Raw genomic sequence first — 17416 nt, forward strand, 5'->3', positions numbered from 1 at the left:
CATTGTGTTACATTATGGAGGGTTAGGTAGGTCAATTTAAACAATATGATGCGTTCATATGTAATCTCGTGAAATTTAGTTTTTGGCAAGAAACTTGAATTACAGCTGCAATGTTTTCATAGCAATAAAATATATTAGAGAGAGAATGACCTGTTTAACTTCCTAACACTAGCTCTAGGCAGCTTAGAATACGTAATTAAAACTACCAATGCCAAGATTTTTATCAATAAAAATACCACATTTTATTTCCTGTCAGACTGCCTACACATCAAAGCCATTGATTTGACATCAGAATGAATTATGAGCCAGGGAAATCGAGGCAGTTTATTGACAAAAATCTTGTATAGAGCAGAGGTGGCATCATTGTCCTACGGCTGTCTACAGGATTTTGAATGAGAAAATATTTGCATTTGAAAAATAGAAGGTAATTGGAACCTACCACAGAGACGTGAGAAGAAATCGTATGCTCATCTCCCTAAATGGATTATTGTCAAACGTCGCAGCCATCATCCTCTCCATCGACAAATGCTAATGGCCCTGACCAAAAGTCTGCCGTCTTTAGCTGCACAATCATTTCAGCAATAAACGCTTGGTAGAATGTGTGTGTCTGTTGACGTGTGTTTCAGGGAGACACTTCAAAGCCATTGAAGCAGATTGAAGCCTTGCCTCAGTGAAGCTCAACACAACTCCGAGTTCACAGCATCCTATGGGTCCAAACCAAGCATAGTGTTATCTCTTCATATTGGTTATGATTTGATCCGTCCAGGGTTTGAGATATGAGTGAGAGTTCTGTTTCAATCCAGATAGTTGAAGAAAATGGAATTTCTCGACCTCTTCTGAATTAAATTAGATTACAATTTGCAAAAGAAAGTTAAGGTTCCATAATATTAATATTTTTAAATAAACCTTAAAAAATGTAAAAAGCCCCTTCAGTTTAGAACATATGAATCACTATCAAGACATTCAACTGATAATCATACTACACTGTATAGGCATCAGATTTTCATGATGAAAAGAAATCACAGAATTTAATGAAGCTTTGTTCTCCAGCAGGGAACCAATAAGGGCCCACTTTCACAGATGCTGAAGGCGGTCTTGTGAAATAATTTTTGAAGAAACATCGAAGAAACACTCATCAGCAAACTCAGGACCAGGTCGAACTGTACCCTACCTTTTGCAAGTCACGTATTGGGGGCGCAATGCCATGGGATAAAGTAATGCATTTAATATAAGGCTGATTCAAATAAAGGCCTTTTTCTGATTGCAGTGGACAAAATGTTACAAATTGCCATTTGAAAAGATAGAAATATTTTCAAACTACAGTGTATCATTTTTTTCTGCAACTGTAGAGCAAAGTAAAGGCCACAGATTGGGGTGCTGGCAGATGTGTGCCTGCTCCATGGATGTAAATAGAAAACTGGATACAGCATTGGAGGCGGGGGCTTCGTTCATTCCTGGGAAAGTTGCTCCGTGGCGCAAGAAGTGAAAATGGCTCAACTGCCAAGTGAAAAAATGACCCGGCTCTTCCGCAACACTGGGCCCATAGAACAAGCGCACTAGCGTTTCCTTTAACCCCGCCTCCCAGCACTCAGGCTCATTCACATGGACAGAGGAAGGGAAATCACTCTGCATTCAGCTATTAGTGCATTTTACAACTTTTAGAACCTAATCATTTAAACAAGGGCCATTCAAGTGTTCACACTGGGACATTGATTCACCTCAAAGACAATTATCCACTGAGTCACAGGTGTCTCTTTTCCAATGTAAGTCTATGAGTAAAAGTCTTTTCGGGCCCCATGGCGTCACGTGACCGACCCAGAAGTTGTAATTCCACCGTTTAGCCGCTATGTCAATTAACCTTTTTTTACTGCATTTAACTGGAAGCTATTAGCATAGACACATGGACTAACTTTCTAATAATATGTATCTACGCACAACAGGATCATTGCAAGCTTCTATAATAGTATCACCACACACACACTAGATAAATCCATGCATGTCAGACTGCCTACACATCAAAGCCATTGATTTGACATCAGAATGAATTATGAGCCAGGGAAATCGAGGCAGTTTATTGACAAAAATCTTGTATAGAGCAGAGGTGGCATCATTGTCCTACGGCTGTCTACAGGATTTTGAATGAGAAAATATTTGCATTTGAAAAATAGAAGGTAATTGGAACCTACCACAGAGACGTGAGAAGAAATCGTATGCTCATCTCCCTAAATGGATTATTGTCAAACGTCGCAGCCATCATCCTCTCCATCGACAAATGCTAATGGCCCTGACCAAAAGTCTGCCGTCTTTAGCTGCACAATCATTTCAGCAATAAACGCTTGGTAGAATGTGTGTGTCTGTTGACGTGTGTTTCAGGGAGACACTTCAAAGCCATTGAAGCAGATTGAAGCCTTGCCTCAGTGAAGCTCAACACAACTCCGAGTTCACAGCATCCTATGGGTCCAAACCAAGCATAGTGTTATCTCTTCATATTGGTTATGATTTGATCCGTCCAGGGTTTGAGATATGAGTGAGAGTTCTGTTTCAATCCAGATAGTTGAAGAAAATGGAATTTCTCGACCTAATATTTGAGCTGACAAATGACTGAAGTGTATGTCATCACCAAGGTGTAAATGCAAAGACCAGGGATCCGATGGAATTATGGTATGTTTCCAGAAAGAGATCACAGTGGAATACCAGGTGGAAATTAAAAGCAGAACCAACGATATGGTAAAATTTCACAGGTGGTCAGTCGGAAAAACAATCTGTAATTTAGATGAACTGACCCGTTAACTGTTTTTATGCCTTTTCTCTTTTTTCGTCTTTTGTATTTACCATCTCTCCAATTTTTATTTTTGCCAAAGGAGAAAATATGAAGACAGCATCTCGTCATATTGACCATCATCATTGTAACCAACAACTCTCCACTAAGTGTCCACCTAAACTGTTACAGGTATGTTAGCAGCTCCTCAAGGCAGGGCGAGGCTGGTCTTACTGCAGCTTTTACAAATCAGCAGTGCCTAGTGGTGCGGGCAACATGAGGTCATAGCACAGCTTGCAAGCTGAATATTCTTCCTATCTTTTGCTTAAGTTTTAAATAATGGATAGGAGCTGCTTTGAAAACCGTGGTGCGCTGCAAACATCCTCACAATCACCTCAAAGTGACTGCACACCGCCGGCTGAGAACAGATAAAGAAATTCAAAACACGAGTTAAATCTGTTGCTGCTGTAGGTGAATATTTTGGGAGAGAGGCAGTTGAAGCCTTGACCCGCTGGAAAATACAAGTTGATGGGTAGGGGATGAAAATATAAATAATCAGATCAGCCAGACCAGGCAGTCGTCTAAAATGATGACATGAAGTTCCCCAGGTCTATGAGAAAGCTGTTTTAGATAGCATACATTTACATAGCATGCTTGAGACCATGCAATATAGTCAGAACTGTAATTTAAGAGGAGGAGTGACTCTTCCTGCAGACAGACATTCCGGGAGATGCAGGTATGGTCGTAGCCAGTCTGGGGGGGGGGGGGGGGGGGGGGGGGGGGGGCAGTAATATACTAATAATAAAAGCAAGGTGACAGTATTATCTGTTTTTAATGATATGATGTTAGAGTAAAAGGGACCTTTGAACTTGAACCGTATGGGCTATACAATTTAGCAAATTTTGACTTGAGATGTGTTCATCATCCTTTTATTGTTTTAGTAATATTACAAGGACTAACCAAATGCTAACATCCCAGCTGACTGATAATTGCACTATTGTTGCTTGGTAACCAGAGGCTGGCTTCAAAACACTGTCAAAACATCAGAGCAAATGGCAGAGTGATCCATCTCGCTTCATTCAGTCTCAAAAAGCAACCAACCCAACAAACAAACAGCACAATCTGAACTTTGGAAAGGTAGTCGCTATCAGTGGCATACACAGAAGGCTCAGATACTGGAGCTACCAAGTGACAACCAGTAGGCGATAACTACCTATCCCCCTTGTTAACCTGCCCCCCTCCCTCTATCCCCTTGAAGCAGACAGTGCAGGGGCAATATCTAGTCTAGAGTCTAGTCTACCTGACTCATTGATCCTTTTTAACTGAGGTTTGCACAAGTAAGGATCTATGGCCCCAACCATGGCTCTAAAATATTAGTAGCCCAACTGTGTATTGATAAATCCACGGCGCTGTAAAAAACAACAACATGGCGAAGGCCAAATCCAAAATGGCGACAGCGAAATCGCTGAACTGGAGGCTTCAAAGCCTAAGTCCACAAAGCAATGGGTGATGTCACAATGATTACGTCCACTTCTTATGTACAATATGTGATCTATACTATATAGCTAATGGGGTGGGGCTGGGGTTTCAAAAAAAATACTGAACCAAAAGAGTTGTTCATAGGGGCATTCACTGTGGTCTTTACTGATCTTCTGCACCTTCTGTTCATCTTTACTGGGTGATGAATCTCATTCTAGGGCTGGGTATCTTTACTTTATACCTTTAAGGTATTGACTTAAATCACCCACTATTAAGTAGTTCTTCTCCAAATGATACCTGCAATGGATCCTTTTTGTACCCAGATCTAGAAAAAAAATGACTATTTCTATGGTTTTGTTTGCAGCCAATCACCTTGACTCGTTGATTTAATACATTGTGTGATTGGCCCACTACAACAGCAGCTACAATGATGGCCTACCTACACATGGCTCTGAGCACGGAGATGTCTGAGCCAGCGACTAGAACCTAACAGTGCTAACAACGGCAACAGTGCTGACAGAGCCAACAGTCTTAACTTCCGCTCATCCTCTCTGTAATCAATCCCTCTACTGGCTCAGTCCCTTCCCGCCCTCAAACCTCGACATCTCCAACAATTACAGACTCATCTCCAATCTCTCACGGTGTTCCCCAATGATCATTGCTCGGTACCCTCCTCTTCCTGCTCTACATTCTTCCCCTTGGTCACATTATACACCACCATGGCTGCCATCCACTGATATGCCGATGACACCCAACTCTACATCTCTACCAAATCAATTACTGCTGCCACTAATTCCACTCTCGCAAACTGCCTCACGGATATAAAGACCTGGAAGGAAACCAGCCTCATCAAACTCAAGAGCGACAAATCTAAAATCCTCATTATCGGCATCAAATCTTTTTTTAAACTTTATTTCAATCGTCATATACAGAGGTACAGTATATACATGAATTTTGACCTGTGGATTCAAGCCATCCTAAGCATTAGGAGCAGTGGGCTGCTGTCACATGCCCAGGGTGCATCCTGGGGTTCAGCTCAAGGAAACTGTGACATACGGACAGTAGGAGTGATTGAACAGCCAACCTTGGGGTTAAAGGACGACCAGCTCTACTCTACCCAACGAGCTTCAGCTCAACAAATCCTGCCACGATTTCTCTCTGCAGCTATGGCTGCACAGTTTTTGCTTTCATACACATCCGTAATCTTAGTGTCATCTTTGATCGAACATCACATAACCCACATAAAAAAAAAACATTGGCCGTCTACGCTCCTCCCTCTCCTCCTCAGCTGCTGAAACAGTCATTCATGCCTTCATCCCCTCCCGACTCGACTACTGCAACAGCATCCTGTACGGTCCATCAACCGAAATTCTCAACAAATTACAATACATCCAAAACTCACATGCCCGTCTGCTCTCCCACTCCTGCACCAGAGATGATATCACATCGGACTTTCAAAAACTTCACTGGCTCCCCATTCAGTATAGAATCCAGTTCAGAACTATCCTCAACACAACCTAGCCCCCTCCTACCTTTCTGATCTCCTGCACCAACAAACTCTCACTCGCAAACTCAGATTTGCCGACCCCAACTTCAGGCTGCGGATGTCATGTCAATGGGTAGGGTTGGGTTTGTGGAACTAATTGGACATTTCTACAGGTAGCGGGAGCAGGTATTGAAAATCAGACCTGTGCAGGACTCTGGAGCAACCTAGCTTTAGCTACATCATAAGCAAACACAACATGATTGGACAGCATCGGTCCGGGGAGGGATAGCCTCAGTAAAGCAGAGCTGAGGAACACCTATCAAGCCAAAGAGTCGGACATTTCTTTGGTGGACCAAACCAGAGTGTCACTGAATCCTGGATTCATATTCAATGGCTCATGTTGCTTTTTAGAAATCCTTTGCTTGAGTAAACTGTCCTGTTTTTTTGGAAGTAAAAAATGTAGAGTTCTAGTAAGAGTCTGATGTTAGATCAGTGATTAACTGATGACTTTAAATGAAATCACATTCTTACTGCTGACCCTTTTATTTCTAACTTTGTAAAGCAGTGTAAAGCTTGAAACTACTTAGGACATCAACCAGCCATTATATTTTCTGCTCATACACAAAAACACACGCATTTTTTTATGTTAACCTGCAAATCTTCTGTCACTGACGATCTTACAGTGGTTGCAGGAAAAACAACTGCTCTCACTTTCACCCTTATTATTCAGCAACTATACCACCAAAAGCATGCACAGGCACGTGCGCATGCATGCACACACACCTTCGAGGACCTGGATAATGAGACTTGCCTGTCCAAACATATCTTGGCACATTAGAGGCAAGTGTGTGTGTGAGTGTGTGTGTTTGTGCTCCGCCCTCATTAATATGGGGTCAGTGCAGCAATATCATGTTGAGATCTGCTGTTTCCAGAGCACAGACATACTCCTTTATCTGTCGACAGCGCCATGTCTGCTCCGATTCTGCTTTCAAACTACTAATCACTGCTAAAGCATTCTTGGCCTGTTGCATAAACCCTGCAGCAGCTTCACACACACATTTGAAGCAACAAAACAAGTCCAGCAGTGTTCCGTGTTGTTCTGCTCTGTGTGAACAAGAAGGAGATATTCCGCTGTAAACAGGCTCCATGTATCTCAACAAGGCTCAGACTGGAAACTGAATTCAGAGCAGTTAAGGTGCTCAGTAACTGGCAGCCAGTGACCTCCAAACAAACAGATATAAGATATTTTGGAACAGAATTTTCTATTTATCCCATTGATAAGGTAACCTGACCACCAGATGGTTTTGTTACACAGAACCATCTGAGAAGCTGTTATTGGAATCTGTTTGGAAAACATACTTGGCAGGTGATTTGATGAACCATCTGTCAATTAAACTCTTACCAATCTAGTCTGGAGACGAGTGAAAACATCTTTTCTTTTCAGTGTCTTCTTTGCTCTTCTTACAATGAAGAAATCTTCTCCAGCTAACCTCTTCAGTTGCCGCCATTGTTGTTTAGAACCAACAGCCTCCTCTCACCTCACACACAAACCACGGCCGCAGTAGCTCCTCACAAGACGCGGATTGGTGTTAAAACACATATGCAGCCTGACATGGATTTTTTCATGATATTGCTGGAATCCAGCTACCATTCAAGGTTATTAAAGAGGATCCCTCCACTGAATGTCTTTCTTTATAGACATGAGTGTGTGTATTATATGCAACTCAGAAACGTTGCAAACAAAGTTGCCGATGATACTGTATCTAAACTATAGTCTGACTGATGCTGGATTTGTGAACTCAACCAACGTTGGTATTTTATAAATATTTTCAATTGAATTGATGGTTGCTATAGCACTCCATAATGAGAACACAGCTCTTAAACACAGGTGTAGTGCTGCCACTTTTTTTCTCCAAGTTGGGTAATTTGCATAATCTGGTTGAAATGTATATATTTTTTAAGCACTTGAAGATCCAATCATCGCTGAAGCGTATGTCATGAAAGAGAACCAATAGGGTGCAGGTGAATCACTTCACTGGTCTCATAGTTCTGAAACAGTTGTGCCAATCAATAAATATGATAACGACAGCTCACAACCTGAAAGCTTTACTAATGTTTGGCTGGTTCAGAGCGTCATGACATAAACTCACATCACCGCACAAATCTGCACACAAAGACAGATGGAGTAAGATTTTCCATCGAGGTAGTTACTATAATACCTTGTAAAAATATATATACTGATCCCTCCTCATGGAAAGAGCAGGCAAGACAGTTTTCTTGGTTAATTTGCCAATGGTGTGTTCCATAACAATCTCCAGTGATGACTCTTGAGGCCGAGTGATATACCGCATCTAAAGATGTGAGAAGATAACGTCCCCATGGAGAGGAAAACTGCTTCAACTATTCCTTTTCTTGTACATAATGGAAAGCAGGATTTATTTCAAAAAAGAAAGGCCAATTTCAATCTCAGCTTTGTCATTGACCCAAATGCCAATGTATTTATAATGATGCAGTGTCTATTATTGTGTTATTAGCAGAACTTCCATGTCAGTATTTCTTGTATTTGAAAACAACATCCATTTTGTTTTTGCACAAAAGGACAGTGTGTAAAGATCCATCTATCTACTATCCATAACTGCTTATCCTGTTCAGGGTGAAGGCAGGATACACCCTGGACAGGCAGACTATCACGGGGCTGAGACATGGAGACGCTCCCTTCAACATCTAATTTATAGTCATCAACAAGCTGCATGTCTTTGGACTGGGAGGAAGCAGGAGAACCCGGACACCCACGCTGGCACAGGGAGAACATGTGAACGCCACACAGAAGTTTGTTGTGAGGCGACAGCGCTAACTACTACACCAACATGCCACCCTTTATGTATAAAGATGAATGTTACAATAGTACAATAGAACAATAGAACAATAGTACAATGAAGACAGAACCCTGGGGAACTCCGTTTGTGATGGGGAGAAAATCTGGGTGGGACTCTCTGGCACAGCACTTAACTGGTTTGAATCCTACTTGAAGGACAGAGAATACTTTGTGTCTGTAGCTAATTACACATCAGAGCTGACTAAAATGGCATGTGGTGTTCCCCAAGGTTCAATACTGGGGCCTCTTCTGTTCAACATCTACATGCTTCCACTAGCTCAGATTATGGAAAACTACAAAGTGTGTTATCATAATTATGCAGACGACACACAAATCTACATAACTATGTCACCAGGGGACTATAATCCCATACAAGGGCTGGGTAAATGCATTGAACAAATCAACTGGATGGGCCAGAATTTTCTTCAATTAAACAAAGATAAAACAGAAGTAATTGTTTTTGGTAAGCTGCAGGTCTGCTGAGACCCTCAGCTCCTTTAAATCAAGATTGTTTGCTGCTGCCTTTAATTGAACCACATTCAAGGATATTAATCAATTTCTGCATTTTACTATACTACTGTATTTTATTTCTTACACTGCTTTTTAGTCTTTTAATGACTGTTTGTAATGTTTCAATGAATGTTCTTAATTGTTTTTAAATCTCCTTTTATTTTTCCTTATGTTTTGATGCTTTTAATGGTTTTATGTGAAGCACTTTGAATTACCTTGTTGAAATGTGCTATACAAATAAACTTGCCTTGCCTTGGAGACCATCCGAGCCAAAAAGTTACCAGATGACATTAAACTGATGAATAACATCCATACTGTGAGCATCACAGTCAGAGGACAGCCAGGAGTTCACCCTGAGCAACCTGATGAAACGCTCCGCAGCCAAATGTGGGAAATGGTCTGGAAATATGGATTTCACTTTTGAGGGATTTGAGAATGTTTAACAAGTGGCCAAATCATGTTTTAAAAGTTTGGACTTTAAGAAACAATTCTAATGCATCTCACCTCATACATGGTCACAGCTTAGTTGTTAATGTTACACAGCAGTGTGTGCACAAAAATATGGAGTTATAACCGACCGGTCCGATGCTTGTAGAGGTCCGTATGGTTATACTGGAGCAGCTGGTGTCCAGGTGTTTCCAGGTAATTCAATGAAGGTGAACTGCCGTGAGGCTGCAGATTTATCAACATATCGAACCTTCATAAAGTCTGTCTAATATTTGATCTTGTGGTCAGTTATAGTTCAATAATGTATATAAACTTTACATAACCTTCATTCATGCACCTCAATGGTGCGCTCCAACTACAACAGAGAGAAAAACACACCTCATATATTCATCAACTGTACATCACAAAACAAAAAGAAACAGCAGAACAGAGCAACCTGCCAGTCTTACTAACTAAAGTTGTTTGCCTGCCTGAAAACAAAACTCATGGTGAACAGGTGCCAGTTTGAGGCAAGGAAATCTTTCTTGTGTTGTACAACATAATCTGCATGTCAGCTTTTGCCTCTATAGCAATATGCTAACAAGATGTTTACTATTTGTATCTGTCAGAGGATTTTTCTTAGCCTGTAAAGATGGTAAATTACAGCAAATCAAAAAAGTGTGTAAACAAGAATTGCATTGGGTGTGTGCTACACTACACCCTTTCTCAGGGCTTTGATCTAAATTGGAGTCGTGGGATTCAAACTAAACACAAGACGTGGCTGCTTTGTGTGATTTTAATGTCAGCTTTTAAGCGGCTGCTATATTTAAGCTTTGAGCAGTTGCACGCAGACTTGAAGGTGGAGCTGGATATCGGTCTGTATTTTGTCAGTCTGGATCACATCAATCCACAAAAACAACAGAGTTGCACACAAAGCATCCGTCTGTTGTGGTGCTGCAGTCAATTTACAGCCAGTTATCCACGCAAGCCCCTCATTGCTGTTTAACTTCATTGATTAAGAACATAGACCGGGTGGAGGTGGGGCGTCTAGGTCGTGCACCTTCTGTTGCAGGGAAGCAAGTACAGGCAGGAAAACTACTGTTCAAAACAATTTCACGGCCCATTAAGGAGTTGATGGATGGTTTAAAAAAATAAAATACTAGATTCCATCTGGGCAACCTCATCTATGAATTTGAAGCCATTATTCTCCACAGCAGAGAGCCGCCTGCAGCCAGCAGGCCTGACCTGAGGGGAGAGAAACGCTCTTACAAATGAGGCTAGAGAGCTGATGGTTTCCTCAAGTAAACTGTGGCCTTTGGCTGCCGGCCCAATCATCCTCGGTGGCAGCTCTCTACCACATCTTCCCTCTGACTGGATGTGTGGAAACTCCAGCCTACACTGGAAAGTAAAGGATTTTTCTCTGCCAAAAGTTGTGTTCCTCCCATTTGAAAAAAGACTGCTTTCAAAAATACAAGACCAACCAAAAGGTTGAGGTTGAGGATGTGAGTGAGTATGAGTGTGAGGATTCTAAAATGTCCCTCTGTAGCTTTTCCATGCCTACTTGTGATGCTTATCAATTGTGGTGATGCAACAGATCATAAAACTTACGGTTCTGTTCGTATCACAGATCAGCGTCACGGTTCAGATCAGCACAAAAGAAAAAAGGGAGCACTTCCTGCGGCAGCAGGCTCTCAGGGGGTTTAGCAGCAGAACATGAGAATATTTACAGGATTCTCTTTCATGCCATCCTCTAGTTTGATCCAGCACAAGTATTTTTCTGTTTTTTCCCCCCCAATAGCCATCCTTCCCTCTTGCAGGAAGAAAAGTGTGTAATTGAAGTTCCTGGTTTCTCCAGCCAATATTTCAGGTTCAGCATCAGAGAACTTCCACACTCTCTTTTGCACTCCATTGCTGTCAGACATGCTCAAGATGCAGCTTTAACAGCCTAACATCAGGTCTTAATTAGCTGCAGTGCATTCTAGTGAACTCAACTGCAGCTTTGCTCATTTACATCATCACTCAGACTAAATACCCCACCAGATTAAAAAGATCCAGAGACACTAAATGTTGTGGCTTGTCAGTAATTCGTGGTCGGTAAATCGAATGTCAAAGTGCTCATGAACTGGATTAGGTTAGCTCACCACTCAGTTCCATCAATCAGTGATCCAGAGCAGCATAAAAGACATGTATACAGAAAATGTCCCACATTACCACTTTAAATCCAGTCGCCTGAACAGCAGCCACTGTGGCCTGGCTTTGACCCCTTTTCCATCCGGTATTGCAATTTGTATCTGGACAGCAACGCATATTAATGCAGGTGTAATGCAATCAGATCAGATCAGCCAGACCTCATCTGAAGAAGATCTCAGCCAGGTGTGGATTAAATATGTAAAGCACGTTCTTCAGAGAAATAATCCAGCCAACATGTTATGTTGAAAGGTCACTGAACTCCACCTCGTCCTGCTGTCTCAAGCTGTTTGTCAAGAAGCTACAACAGAGTCCCTCTGCAAAGGAAAAATAAGTAAAAGAGCAGCATCCCTTTAGGAACTCTGGAGGGTCCTCTGCAACGTGCATAGGGAGAGTCATGTGACTGAACTAGTACAGATCACCGTCTTATAGTGACGGTAATGTTAGCCTAGTTAGCAAGGCCAGTGAAAAGTATCCTTTAGTGGTGTTGTACGGTCTACTGATAATAGAAAACACAACCTTATTAAAAACCATGCAATACCCTATTTCATTACCGCTACTTTAAGAATTATTTGCTTCACTTCCTGCAGGCACAGTGCCAACCTTTTAGTTTTTTCTCTCATATGCACGCTGCAAATACAGGTTGCCGTTCACAGCTTGTCAACAGAGCAGACACATCCATCAAAATATGGCACTCAAGCTCTGTATTGAGGTCGAGGAGTTGAGCCGATACTTATGAAGGTAATAAAAAAAAAAAAACAGAGGCTCGATAGTCTGAACCAAGACCGCAAAATCACGATTGCTCACACCTTGTTAACAGCAGCAGCAGCACATTACATTTTATCATTCTGTTTTTACCTTTCAGAATAAAAGCCCTCCACATACACACTGCATCAACAAAATAGCTTACAGAGAGACTCACACTTCCCTCTGCAAGGATTTAATCTGTTCTAAGCAGCAGTGCGACATGTGAAGCTGGAGAGATGTGAACATGTAGATGAATTATCATGTTTTATGGCTTCTAACAGCTCCACTAACAAATAGGGTTGGGTACTGTGGAGAATTTCAGTATTAAACGCATTATTAGTAGGATTTAATAACACCCCTAGTGGTGAGTAGAAGTGTCACAATAATAAATATGTTAGTCACAATATGTTTCCATATGGAATGTATTATAGGTTTACAATATTCTTTCTTATAGAGGATATTATATGTTACAGTATATTAACTCATTGAATGTATTAAATCATAGAAGTATAGTCACTGTAGGTATTAAAACACTAAGAATAGTCTTGAGGGTCAGATAGGGATTCTGAGTGAGGTGTCAGACATGCAGCAGCAAATGGAGGCGACCTCATCGATGGAGGATGGGGCCAGTGGGACGGTCAAATGCCAAGCTGACCAGCAGGACAGAGAGGAGGAGTTCAAGATGTTTTGCAAAGGGATCGATAATGGGAGGGGGCATAATTCAAATGAAGCCAATCACTAATCGCCACGGAGGGTCATTCACACGTTTTATGACAGTATCGGACACTTTCCGACTCTCAGGGGATACAAAAGAGAATGTTTTAGGGAGTTTACCTCAGATCACTGCAGCTCTCATTTTCAGCTAACTGGCCGCGCCGGACTGTGAGGAGATGCGTGTATGTGGTCTCTGCTCTCGAGAACATTACTATTGATAGTTAATTCAGTTTGTAAGTGAACTTTGTGTAGTACATTAAATATTGTTTTTAATTTGAACCGGATCTAGCTCATTCTTCTGATGCGCGTGCGCAGTAAGAAGCTCGCAGCAGAAGAGTACCTGCGGCCTGCAGGCTCCTTCATCCTTTGTTCTTAAAAAACCTAACAGTACCGAAACCCGGTGCCAATATAGTACCGGTTCCTATACGACCGGTATCTACCGGACCGAAACGCAACGCAGATTTCGGTGCCTGAGCCGATTGAAATACTTTTTTTACACTACTGATGACTCCGTCCTGGCAGCAGGTAACGATAGCCTCGGTCCTCCGCTCCTCACTCATAGTATTATTACAACCGGACGAGCTGTGCGTGCGCGCTTAGAAACAAACCCCTCCATCATTCTGGCGAAGCTTCGGCCATGATTTATTAAAAAAACCGAGAACGAGATCTGTCAAACGGCTGGCAGGCTACTGACTTCCTCCATCGACATCCGGGTACTTAGCGCTGGCGCTCATAAGCACAACATCCGGCACGCGAAAGCTTCTTCTTCTTCTTCTTTGAGGTGCAGTGGCGGTTGGCAAACGATGAATTGGCACATTAGCGCCACCAACTGGTCAAATAAAATAAAATAAGTCAGGAGAGGTGTCGTATTTTGCCAAATATGCTCATATTTCTGCAAAATAATTGCTGAAGTTTGAAGCTGTAGTGTGTGTACAGAGTGTGTGTGTGTGTGTGTGTTTTGTATTAATTTATATTTATTTAAGTATACTGTAAACTGTAAACAGTTAATATATTGTTCATAGTTTGAAGTTAAAAAGTTTGAAGCTGTAGTTTGAAGCCAAGTGTTTTGTATTTATTTATATTTATAGTATAATTTAAACAGTTAATATATTGTTCAATTTGAAGAAAAAAGTATCAGTTCAGGCACCGTTTAGGCACGGTATCGTTTTAAAAGTATCGTTTTAGCACCGGTATCGGAAAAAACCCAAACGATACCCATCCCTACTAACAAATATATCCTAAAATGTTGCACAATCATCTCTAGACTGAGTCTGTGTGCAGCAACTGAACTCAGACACAGAGCAGCCACAGATTAATAAATGATGCAAACCTTTAATAAGAAAAGGAATCCTTCACACACACACACACACACACACACACACACACACACACACACACACACACACACACACACACACACACACACACACACACACACACACACACACACACACACACACACACACACACACACACACACACACACACACACACACACACACACACACACACACAGACAGAAAGGAAATGCCGCTACACTTCAGCTTGTGTAATTGTTGCTTCACACACCTCAATCTTCTCTGCTCTCATCATCAACAACCACCAGACTGACAACCTGTTCTTGCTGGAATTGACTTATTTTTTCTACTGGATGTGTAACCATTTTTTTACAGAGCTGGTCACTCAAACACAGACTGTAGTCTACAAGAATGCCATCCTCCTCTTCATCCTCCTCCTCATTATCATCATTACTGCCACTCTTTCCCAGCCTACTCCTATTGCTTGTTAGTTATATTCTGCTCATCATCATGTCCTTCTCTCTGGAGGACACCGAAGGTGATGAGGGAACACAGGCAGGCAGCAGTCAGCCACAGACAGCTCTGAGGCTTTGCCATTTCATCAGCCCAAGCAGATTCCACTTGATCTCCACATTCTGCAGTCACAAACACAGACAGCTGCCTGAACCGTGGATGAGTTCCATCGCAAATGGAGACGAAAGGAGTAGTGTGTACAATGCAGGTAAGCTACCAAGTAAATGCAACAATCACAATGTGAATAGTAAAGACATCAAGACAATTTAATAATGTGCCGGTCAACTGGAGAGCTCATGATGGAGCACGAAACAAAGATCATTCTCAGATGTCAGTAAGAGAATTGCATGGACTTGTAAAAGCGCTAAAGCTGCACAAGGAATTATTACTAAATAAACAAGTATTTGGGCATTTATTGTATTTATACTATGTTATGCCATATGAGGAGCTATCATATTACAGTTCCACACAAATAGCAAATTTTGAGATTTTGAGCCAGATATTCATTTATTCCAAAGGGAAAACTATTGAGTCCAAAAAGCATAAATATGCCAGGATATCTCCAATTATATTCCTTTAAAACAGCATTTACACAAGTATGTAATAAATTCATACAAAAAACATGGAGGTTTAGATATGGGCTGCACTGGGAGACGTTGGACTCTTGACCTTTGCACTTCTAAAATGCTGGCTGCAGCCCTACAGCTGTACAGATGTACGGACAACACAGTTGATTAGCTTCGTCCCTACAGTAATTAAGGAGAAAAAGGTCCACTGACCTGCTGGCAGGAGACTGGAGAGCAGTGCACTTGTTTCCTCTGGAGCCGAACAGCAGCGCGGAACTACCGCTGAACAGTGCGCACCATGCGTGGAGAGGCGAGAGGGGAAACCTGCAGACGGCTGCATAAAATCGGTGGTGATTGCAGCTGGGCGAACAGGCGCGGAAAAGTATAATAAGTATAAATAGTTGTCTTCCTTCGTAGAAGATCATAACCTCTTACAAGTTCTCCTATAAGGTCCATCAGCCTTTTGCATGTGGCTCATGTCTCTATGCCCACAAATAATAAGCAGTAGATGTTGCAGCATCAGGAGGTGAAGCGGCAACACAACCCCATGCTGCTCGTTAGCAGATCGGACCCTTACAGTCGCCTCGGACATTTTTTACACGTCAGCTGCATCACGGTGCGACCACGGCAATTAGTGTTTGTCCAAGACGGCCGGGGGTTTCAAGGACCGTGTACTGGAAACGGAGCGGTACTATTAGCGCGCACTGACCGGGAGTCCACTTACCTTTGCCCTCAAAGTCGTGGCAAGACAGGCGGCGTGCGTTCACCAGTCTATCTGCACCCACACACTGAAAAAGATGCACGACCGCGACCCTCTTCAGTCTGCTTCCTTCCCCTGCAGCGCGCGCTACCCGTGCAGAAACCGCTTTTACCGACACGGATCCTGTCCAGCACACCTGTGGCTCAGAGCGGCCACATTACGCCCCGGAGTATCCGCTCTGTATACACCACACCATCACACACAGCCCAGCATACCCATGCCCCTGAAAATGTTTTCAAGAGTCTACCTACCGACCTGTAGCATGTAATCCGTGTCTAGTACCGGAGCCTGTGAGACGCGCCTCGCGGAGGAGTGCAGTGATGGAGCGGAGCGCTGTTAATGTGTCGGCCGGTGTCGGAGCGCAGAGACACGGCCATTCCCGGTCCAAGGCGCACGCTGCAGCGCCGCCTCCAGTTACTCCAGCTGGAGGAAAGACACGCCTACTGTGTGTGCGTGTGCGTGTGTGTGTGGTGGGGGGGGGTTGATTCCTTGAAAATCTACCTAGCTTGGATTTCAGAAAAATATCGAGGTAAAATAAAAATACTGACTAAAGTAAACGCGGAATGTCGAAATACAGAGAAAAATACATACAATGTCAACAAATAAGAACAAAGAAAATAAGTCTCTAAACTGTTTTTTATCAATTGTTTAATCAGTTGGATTTTTCAGATTTATTCAGTCAGCTGTTAAATGATTATCTGTAAATCTTCACATCCATAGGGGCTGTTTTCAAATGATCATCCACACTGTCAGGTAGGAAAATAGTGAACCATTGTTGTTTTTCTAAAAATGGACAAGTTCTTCTGCAATCAGTCAAGAGAGTATCAACAAATCCTCCAAATTAAAGATACTTAACCTAAAGATAAGTTAAGGCTGCTGAGAGACACAAGGGAGGGGCATCGGAGCTAAAAGAACCTGTGAGGATGGGGTAAGGGAGGGGTGTCGTTACTGGAGGAACCTGTGAGGATGGGGTTCAGGTGTTTTCCATGACCGGTCAATCATGTGGAGAAGACACTGTAGCCGACTTTTCATAGAACAGTAAAATAGAAAAGTTTCATGTAATAGAAAAGAACATATCACACTATACTATGACGTCA

Source organism: Anarhichas minor, unplaced genomic scaffold, assembly GCF_050575085.1.
Source record: "Anarhichas minor isolate MPS153535 unplaced genomic scaffold, ASM5057508v1 ptg000042l, whole genome shotgun sequence".
NCBI classification, from domain to species: Eukaryota; Metazoa; Chordata; class Actinopteri; order Perciformes; family Anarhichadidae; genus Anarhichas; species Anarhichas minor.